Source organism: Oncorhynchus nerka, linkage group LG27, assembly GCF_034236695.1.
Source record: "Oncorhynchus nerka isolate Pitt River linkage group LG27, Oner_Uvic_2.0, whole genome shotgun sequence".
In the NCBI taxonomy this organism is placed as follows: domain Eukaryota; kingdom Metazoa; phylum Chordata; class Actinopteri; order Salmoniformes; family Salmonidae; genus Oncorhynchus; species Oncorhynchus nerka.
The window spans coordinates 65002954-65012060 of NC_088422.1; the positions used below are offsets into that span (position 1 = coordinate 65002954).

Below are 9107 nucleotides of genomic sequence, written 5' to 3' on the forward strand. Positions count from 1 at the left end.
CATGACTGGTAATACAGATATGCATCTGTTGGTCACAGTCAGTATCTGGTGTGACCACCATTTGCGTCATGCAGCAAGACACATCTCCTTTGCATAGAGTTGATCAAGCTGTTGAATGTTGTCCCACTCCTCTTCAATGGTTGTGTGAAGTTGCTGGATATTGGCGTGAACTGGAACATGCTGTCGTACATGTCGGTCCAGAGCATCCCAAACATGCTCAATTGTTAACATGTCTGGTGAGTATGCAGGACATGGAAGATCTGGGACATTTTCAGCTTCCAGGAATGGTTCACAGATCCTTACGACATGGGACCCTGCATTATCATGCTGAAACATAAGGTGAAGGAGGAGGATGAAGGGCACAACAATGGACCTCAGGATCTCGTCACGGTATCTCTGTGCATTATGCCTGCCCATACCATAACCCCTCCGTCACCATGGGGCACTCTGTTCACAATGTTAACATCAGCAAACCACTTGTTGTGAGGCTGGTTGGACGTACTGCGAAATTCTCAAAAACGACGTTGGAGGCAACTTATGATAGAGCAATGAACATTCAATAATCTAGCAACAGCTCTGGTGGACATTCTTGCAGTAACCATGCCAATTGCACGCTCCCTAAAACCTTGAGACATCTGTGGCATTGTGTTGTGTGACAAAACTGCACATTTTAGAGTGGCCTTTTATTGTCCCCAACACAAAGTGCACCTGTGGGACAAACACTTTACATGCTGCGTTTATATTTTGGTTCAGTATAATTTACGGTTAGGTGTAGGCATCAATTAGGGGTAGCAGTGGGGTTAAGGCAGGACTGTGCAAAGGCCGGCCCACGGGGCCGTATGCAGGCTGCGACATGATTCAATATGGCCCGCGGAATCATGCTCGGATCACAAAGATTTTTGAAAAACGCATTTGTTATTCAAATTAAAAGCCCAATGAATACCTGCCTTTTTTAAAACTCCGACCGCTTGTGGAACATTGATTTTGAAGGCACGTATAAATAACAACTGCACAAGGACAGACAGTGACTGACAGGCTGATTCACACGTCAGTTACAAATTGAGCAAAAATGTGTTTTTTAAAGAAAAGGAAAGTAGACAGTGAATGTAGGGTGTTTAAGCAAGAGTGGACATCGATATATTTCTTTGAGGTAACGGAGAAAGCTGTGCGCTTAGTGTGCAAAGAGAGCATCGCTGTCTTGAAAGACTACAACTTGTCCCGACACATCCAGACGAAGCATGCAGAGAACTATAGGAAGTCTTCTGAGCAGAAGGAGAGTTTCAAACCTCTCTGCCAATAACAGCTAGTTTGTTTTCCCCCTCACCTCTCAGACCAGTCCTAACAAAACAAAACTCTCGCTTGAGAAATTGCTTTAGCTAAGAAGCTATTTTTGTTTCTTTTTGACCATTTTGGGTCCTTAACTGTTACCCAGAAATGATTTGATATTGCGATACAAACAGCTGTGTTGGGCCTTTGACATTAATTTAGCATATTTAGAGTAATAGATCTCAGACAAAGTATATACAAATGTGTATAGTCATGGCAAATCCCCTTTGGAGGAATTTTATAGCCTTTATATAAAATATACTGAACAAAAATATAAATGCAACAATTTCAACGATTTTACTGAGTTACAGTTCATACAAGGAAATCAGTCAATTAAAATAAATAAATTAGGACCTTATCTATGGATTTCACATGACAGGGCATGGGCGAAGCCATGGGTATGCCTGGGAGGGCATAGGTCCACCCCCTTGGGAGCCAAGCCCACCCACTGGGGAACCAGGCCCAGCCAATCAGAATTCGTTTTTTTTCCTACAAAAGGGTTTTTATTATAGACAGAAATACCCCCTCAGTTTCATAAGCTGTCCGGATGGCTGATTTCAGACGATCCCGCAGGTGAAGAATCCGGATGTGGAGGTCCTGGGCTGCCGTGGTTACATGTGGTCTGCGGTTGTGAGGCGGGTTGGATTTACTGACAAATTCTCTAAAATGACATTATGGCTTATGGTAGAGAAATTAACATTTAATTATCTGGCAACAGCTCTGGTGCCCATTCCTGCAGTCAGTGTGCCAATTTGCACACTCCCTCAAATCTTGAGACATCTGTGACATTGTGTTGTGTAACGAAAGTGCACATTTTAGAGTGGGCTTGTATTGTCCCCAGCACAAGGTGCACCTGTGTAATTATCATGTTGTTTAATAAGCTTTTTGATATGCCACACCTGTCAGGTGGATGGATTATATTGGCAAAGGCGAAATGCTCACTAACAGGGATGTAAACAAATATGTGCACAACATTTGAGAGAAAAAAAACTTTTGTGCTTACGGAACATATTTTTTCTTCTTTGATTTCAGCTCATGAAACATGGGACCAACACTTTAAATACATGTTGCGTTTATATTTTTGTTCAGTATAGTGTAAATGATGAACATAACACCGTCAATCATGTTTTTACGACAGAGGTGCTTCTCTCATATCAATAAAGTAACCTAAAAAAGGTAAGTAGGAGGAAAGAATTTGAAGGCAATAATTCATGAATTAGTTAATATAATGATGAGAGCTATAGCTGCAGGCAGTATTGCTGTAAGGCAGCCTTGGCTGACCTGTTTTCAATAGACGGTGCTTCCCAGCAACGAGGGCTTACCGACATGTGACCTATTGAACGGTGACTGGAAAGCTTGCAAGTGGTGCTGTCAACAGTAGGACATAAATACAGCTAAAGATAGGGCAATGTGGCCGAGGCTGCTGGTCAGCCCACTGCTTTTTATAGATACACTTTGATTTATAAAAGGCGATGGGGACTATTTTAGACCTTGGAAAATGTCTAATGATCTCTGGGTGTGTGATTGACCCCCCCTAGACCTAAGCGTGGTGGGTTCAGGAGATTGCAGATGTGGCGAGTGACGAGCCAACCTTAACCATGTTGGTTGGAGTACATGCAGTAGGAGATATTGTTGGTCATCCATTTGATGACTTTCCTTGAACCCAGAGGCAGGCCACCCTGTCTGATGATCACATACTAGAGAGGAGGTGACTATGGTCATGTGGAGAGAACGAGTGAAGGTTTACAACTTCACTCTCAAAGTGCCGTAATATTTCAGGTTAATTGCTGAGTTATGCAACCCTGTCAATCCTGTTAGCTGGTGTCAATGCTAGGGTCAGGGGTCAACATGTTGGCATGTTCCAAGAGGAATCCGCTGTAGAACACAGACCAAGGACAAGGAGGTCTGGTCGAGTGGGTAACACTCCCGTCTCCGGAACCCCCCCTGCGGCGGGGATCCCTGTTCGATCCCTGCATGAGCCCTAGGTTTTCTATGCCCTCTAATCTGTCTCTCGCTTCTGCTCCTATAAAAATAGGTAAGTAGTTTGGAATTCTGTTCTCCTAAAAATAAGAGGCAGCTCTGCAGTGGTCACCAGCTATCACAGCCACAAAGCAAATCTGATTTTAAACCTGACCCTAACCTTAACCCAGGCCTGGGCAATTATTTTGCACAGAGGGCCACGTTAGAATATATTTTTGCCATCGCAGGCCAGAATCATATTACGGGATAATACATAATATGTATTACTGTGTTGACAGATATATCTACTGTAAATCACATCCAGATATGCTACTTATTTAACTTTTTTAACATGCACAGAAATAAACCACATCCATGTTCTCCTTTTGGTAGGTATTTGTATTATTAAACATGCTATGAACTACATGGAGGAAAAAGTGCATTCAGCACCACGGACAAAACTCTTGTTAACTCTTGTTGATCTGTGCCTTGACTTATTATATTTCATCACTGAAAATGTCTGTTCATATACATAGGTTGACCCAAACAGTACAAACATCTTCTGACTATGACTCCTAATCTTTGGAAACTTGTGTTCATCGAGAGATGCATAGAACCTCATCAGTGACATTGTTTTGAATATTCCTCTAATCAGGAGAGGAGATGAAACCAACAGCATGTCATTTTCCGACACTTTGAAATCCTTAAAACGATGAGAAAACTCACCGTTCAAAGCACGCAGCAGCGATGTCTACTTCTCCCACTGGTCATCTGATAGGGAACAGACTAGTAGTGTCGGAAGGTGGGTGAGATTGTTGGCTTCTACTTGGCGGGTCAGGAGGAGTAATTTTCCCTTGAAGGCTTTGACAAGGCTGTACATCTGATGTGCAAAAAGGCCCTTCCCTTGTAGTTTGGAATTCAGTTCATTCATGAGGGCCATGATGTCCACAGTGAAGGTAAAATCAGCCAACCATTCTTTATCTTGCAGTTGAGGGAAATCCACATATTTTCCTTTCATTTGCAAAAACTGCAATCTCCAACTTCAGGTCCAACACCCTTTTAAGCACCTTCCCCAAACTCAGCCATCTCACAATTGTGTGGTAGGGGAGATCTCCATGACCTAACTCTCTCTTCCAACAGTCAGACAAACTGCCTGTGGCTTAAATATTTTGCCCTTATGAAGTTTACCACTTTAGTGAATATATCCACAACATGGCTCATTTTCAGAACACATTTACAGAGTACCTCCTGATGAATAATGCAATGCAGGAAAATAATTTTCTGATCTGGGTTCAGCTCAGCTACTTGATCTTGTATCCTTTTCAAAGGGCCACATTTTTTCCTGTCAAGTTTGGGCATCCATCAGTGGTCACACTGGATAGCTTTTCAAAAGTCAGTCCCAGCTTTGCCACACACTTATTAACCTCCTCCAATAAATCTTTCCCTGTGGCTGTGCTCTTCATTGACGACACTGAAGCAAGCTCATCTGTAATTTCAAAGTCTGGGGTTTTGCCTCGTAAGAATATCAACAACTGTGCCGTGTCACGTGCATCACTGCTCCCATCCAGGGCCAAGGAGAAATAGGTGAAATCCTTAACCTTTTTCGTTTCCTTATTCTCTGCAATGTCCTCAGCACGCCGTGTCACTGTTCATATTGACAGGGAAACATTTTCAAACAGCTCTATCTGGTCGGGGCAAGGTATTGCTGCAGAGTCAATTAAACATTATTTAATGAAATCTCCCTCAGTGAATGGCTTGCTATATTTAACCATTTTTGTGGGACAGTACATAGCTAGCTCTCGCAATTATGTTGTTTGCTGAATGCAGTTTTGTGAAAAGTCCTTGCTGCTTTTGCAACTGAGAAAGCAACTCTTTCAATGCACTTGCCCTCTGCTCATTAGTCTACTAACTAATTTACTGCCTGGTAGGTCAAAACAGATTCACATTTAACGGGACGTCTTTTCAAACAGATCTTACACTAAAAGAGCATTATCATTTTCACAATTTCACAGTATTATTCCAACCTCATAGTGTGGAAATATATATAAAACACAAGGAAATCACATTTTTGACTGGACTAGGCCTGGAGAAACAATGTCCAAAAGAGATGATTGCCGGTGACTCCATACAGTTTTCTATTACAACTTTTTGGCATGCTGTACAAGTTTGGCTTTTGTCCAAAAATATCAAATATAAAGTCAACATCTTAATGACTAATCAAAGATGTTCTATATAAGAAACTGGACAACGTTATTGTAAACCAAAGTGACGGTCAAACATATAAAGCCCCAAACTTCACCTCTGAATGCTTTGTGCTCAGTGAGTGAAACAGCTGAAGCCTTCAGCTGGCTTTGCAGAGAGCACTGAGGACTGGCACCAAGGACTGCCTTACACTCACCCAGGAGCCTTGCCAGGCCTGTTTCCCTGAGGCCAGGGACGTAAAGTCCCTCTCCAAGTTTCCAAGAAACATGCTTGATAAGCAGCGGGCTTATTTTGGAGTAGCCATTCAGTGTAAACTAAGAGCACTGGACGTGACAACTGTGTTACTTAACGCCATAGAGTCGATTTGATATGTTGCGTTGGTGCTTCGTATCCATGGCATAAAAGGGAGAGTTCAGCTGACCTGGGGGTGTAGGGGCTAAGCCCAATCGCAGCCAGGATGACAGGAGGCCAGGTGTTGGAATTCCTGAGAGGAACCCAATACGGGTGTGGATGATTCGTTAATCCTATGAGATCCACAGGGCCCAGCCGGCACACTGAAGCTGCTTGATGTAGTTAGTGTAGTAGTGTTTAAACTTGATGATCAGACACCAGCAGCACCCTGGGTAATGTGTTATGTCACGCCCACATTACGGGTTATATAGCATTGCAGATCAGTTAACAAGAAATGGAATAGGGTTATATGCTAGGTTGGATCCCGAGTAGCGTAGCGGTCTAAGGCACTGAACCTCAGTGCTAGAGGAGTCACTATAGACCCTGGTTTGATCCCGGGCTGTATCACAACCGGCCGTGATCGGGAATCCCATAGGGCGGCGCACAATTGGCCCAGCATCGTCCGGGATAAGGGAGGGTTTGGCCCGGGGTTGGCAGTCGTTGTAAAATAAGGATTTGTTCTTAACTCACTTGCCTAGTTAAATAAAGGTAAAGAAATAAAAATACAGTTTAAGTTGGAAGTTTGCGTTCACTTAGGTTATTAAAACTCATTTTTCAACCACTCCACAAATTTCTTGTTGACAAACTATAGTTTTGGCAAGTCTGTTAGGACATCTACTTTGTGCATGACACAAGTTATTTTTCCAACAATTGTTTACAGGCAGATTATTTCACTTATAATTCACTGTATCACAATTCCAGAAATAAAAGACAAGGTGGGTAGATTTATACTTGTTAAATGTAAACTGGATAACAAGGAAGTTACATTATTTAATGTATACGCACCCCCAGGGAGTGACATGGTCTTCTACGGGAAGTTACATTATTTAATGTATACGCACCCCCAGGGAGTGACATGGTCTTCTACAGGAAGTTACATTATTTAATGTATACGCACCCCCAGGGAGTGACATGGTCTTCTACGGGAAGTTACATTATTTAATGTATACACACCCCCAGGGAGTGACATGGTCTTCTACGGGAAGGTGTTTGATTTAATTGCCACGGAAATTGCCACAGAAACCACTGGCACTCTTATCACTCTTATCTGTGGAGGGGACTTTAACACAATTCTAAACTCAAAATTGGACAGCACAAATCAAAATAGGAAAATGAGCCTAATTGCCAAAAAGATCAATGGGATACTGCAGGATCTAGGACTGCTCAATGTATGGCGTGACACCCACAAGACCGATAAGGAATATACTTTTTACTCAGCCCGCCACACTGAATACTCCAGGTTAGACTACTTTTGTATGTACAGTGCAGATAGACAGGCTTAAGGATTGTTGGATCGGGCAGAGCGACTTTACCTTACTCTACACCTTGATAGCAAACCAGGAAATACTATATGGAGACTTAATACAAGCATGCTGAATGATCCAGCATTCAAGGAATCAATAAAGACAGAATTGAACATCTATCTGGAGAATAATGATAATGGGGAAGTATCTCCTGCTATATTGTGGGATGCAGCTAAGGCGGTTATTAGAGGGAAGATCATAGCCACATCATCTCTCAAGAAAAAAAGATTTTAAAGCACAGAAACTGCTGAAATTACAGGAAACCCTAAGAAACGTGGAACGTTCTCATAGTCAATACAAAGACCCTCTTATATTACGAGATATTCAAAAGGTAAAACAGGAAATTGACCAGATTTATAGAGAAGAAGTAGAGACAAATCTTAGGTTCCTGAAACAACGATATTATGAAGCATGGAGACTCAGGAAACAACAAGCACAGAATACCATTTTCAAAATAAAAGACCCCAAAATAAAAAAGATCACATGCAAATTAGATGAAATACAGAATGCATTTGAATCATATTACACAAATCTGTACAAGCAACCAGAGAAGGCAGATGCACAGATAATAGAGCACTCTGTCCCCTCAATTGGGACAGAGCAAAATGATAGACTAACTTTAGAAATATCCACCGAAGAAATTAATAAAGCAATATCTCAACAAAAAGTCAACAAGTCTCCAGGCACTGATGGCTTCCCTTCAGAATGGTTCAAGACCTTCAGAGAACAATTAGCACCTCTACATAAGGCCTGTTTTAACTGGACTCTGAGGGAGCGGGGTCTCCCACCGTCATGGAGAGAGGCCATCATATCAGTAATCCCAAAAGAGGGTAAAGATAAGAAAGAATGCAGTTCATATAGACCTATCGCAATTCTTAACACAGATTATAAACTATATGCATCAATAATAGCTAAAAGAATGGAGAACATAATCCCAGAATTGATTGACAGAGATCAAACTGGTTTCATACAAAATAGGCAGACATAGGACAATATAAGGAGAACACTACATGTCATGGACCACATTACTCAGAATAAGAGTGCAATATTAATCAGCCTAGATGCAGAAAAAGCATTTGATTCAGTGGGATGGGATTACCTATTCCAAGTTATGGAAAGATTTGGTTTCAACAAAGAAGTGATACAGTGCATCAAAACACTGTATTCATGTCCGACCGCTAGAATAAAGATAAATGGACATTTGACGCGAACGCTAAAATTAGAGCGAGGGGCAGGACAAGGCTGTAATCTTTCACCCACGTTCTTCTTCTTGTACCTCGAACCATTAGCACAGGCAATAAAACAGGACCCAACCTTAGAGGTAATAACAATAAGAGGCAGTGAACATAAGATATGCATGTATGCCGATGATGTTCTGTTATTCCTTAAAGACCCAGGCTCAAGTGTACCTAGATTGATGGATGTTTTACAAACATTTGGAACATATTCAGGGTATGTGCTTAACGTACACAAGACCCAAGCCCTAGTATATAATTATACCCCACAGGAAGAGCTGAAGAGTAGGTATAACTTCACCTGGACCTCTTCATCCATTAAATATCTGGGAGTATATCTACCAAAAGATACACCCAAACTTTACTGCATGAATTACGATCACATCAACAATAAAATATATTATGACCTAAACAGGTGGAATTCACTTCCCTTAGATCTTAGTAGTAGAATTGAAACAATCAAAATGAACATCCTGCCAAGGTTACTGTATTTGTTCCAATCATTGCCCATAGAAAATCCCACCTAAACAGTTTAGGGAATGGGATAAACGGATATCAAGGTTTATCTGGAACAGTAAGAGACCAAGAACTAGATATACAATATTACAGTTACCAAATAACTGTGGGGGTA

At 41.6% G+C, this 9107-nt stretch overlaps 1 pseudogene; it reads right to left on the reverse strand.

The window, feature by feature from the left end:
• Positions 1-3140: 3140 nt before the first annotated feature.
• LOC135565118 (general transcription factor II-I repeat domain-containing protein 2A-like) lies at positions 3141-4644 on the reverse strand (annotated as a pseudogene).
• Positions 4645-9107: the final 4463 nt, after the last annotated feature.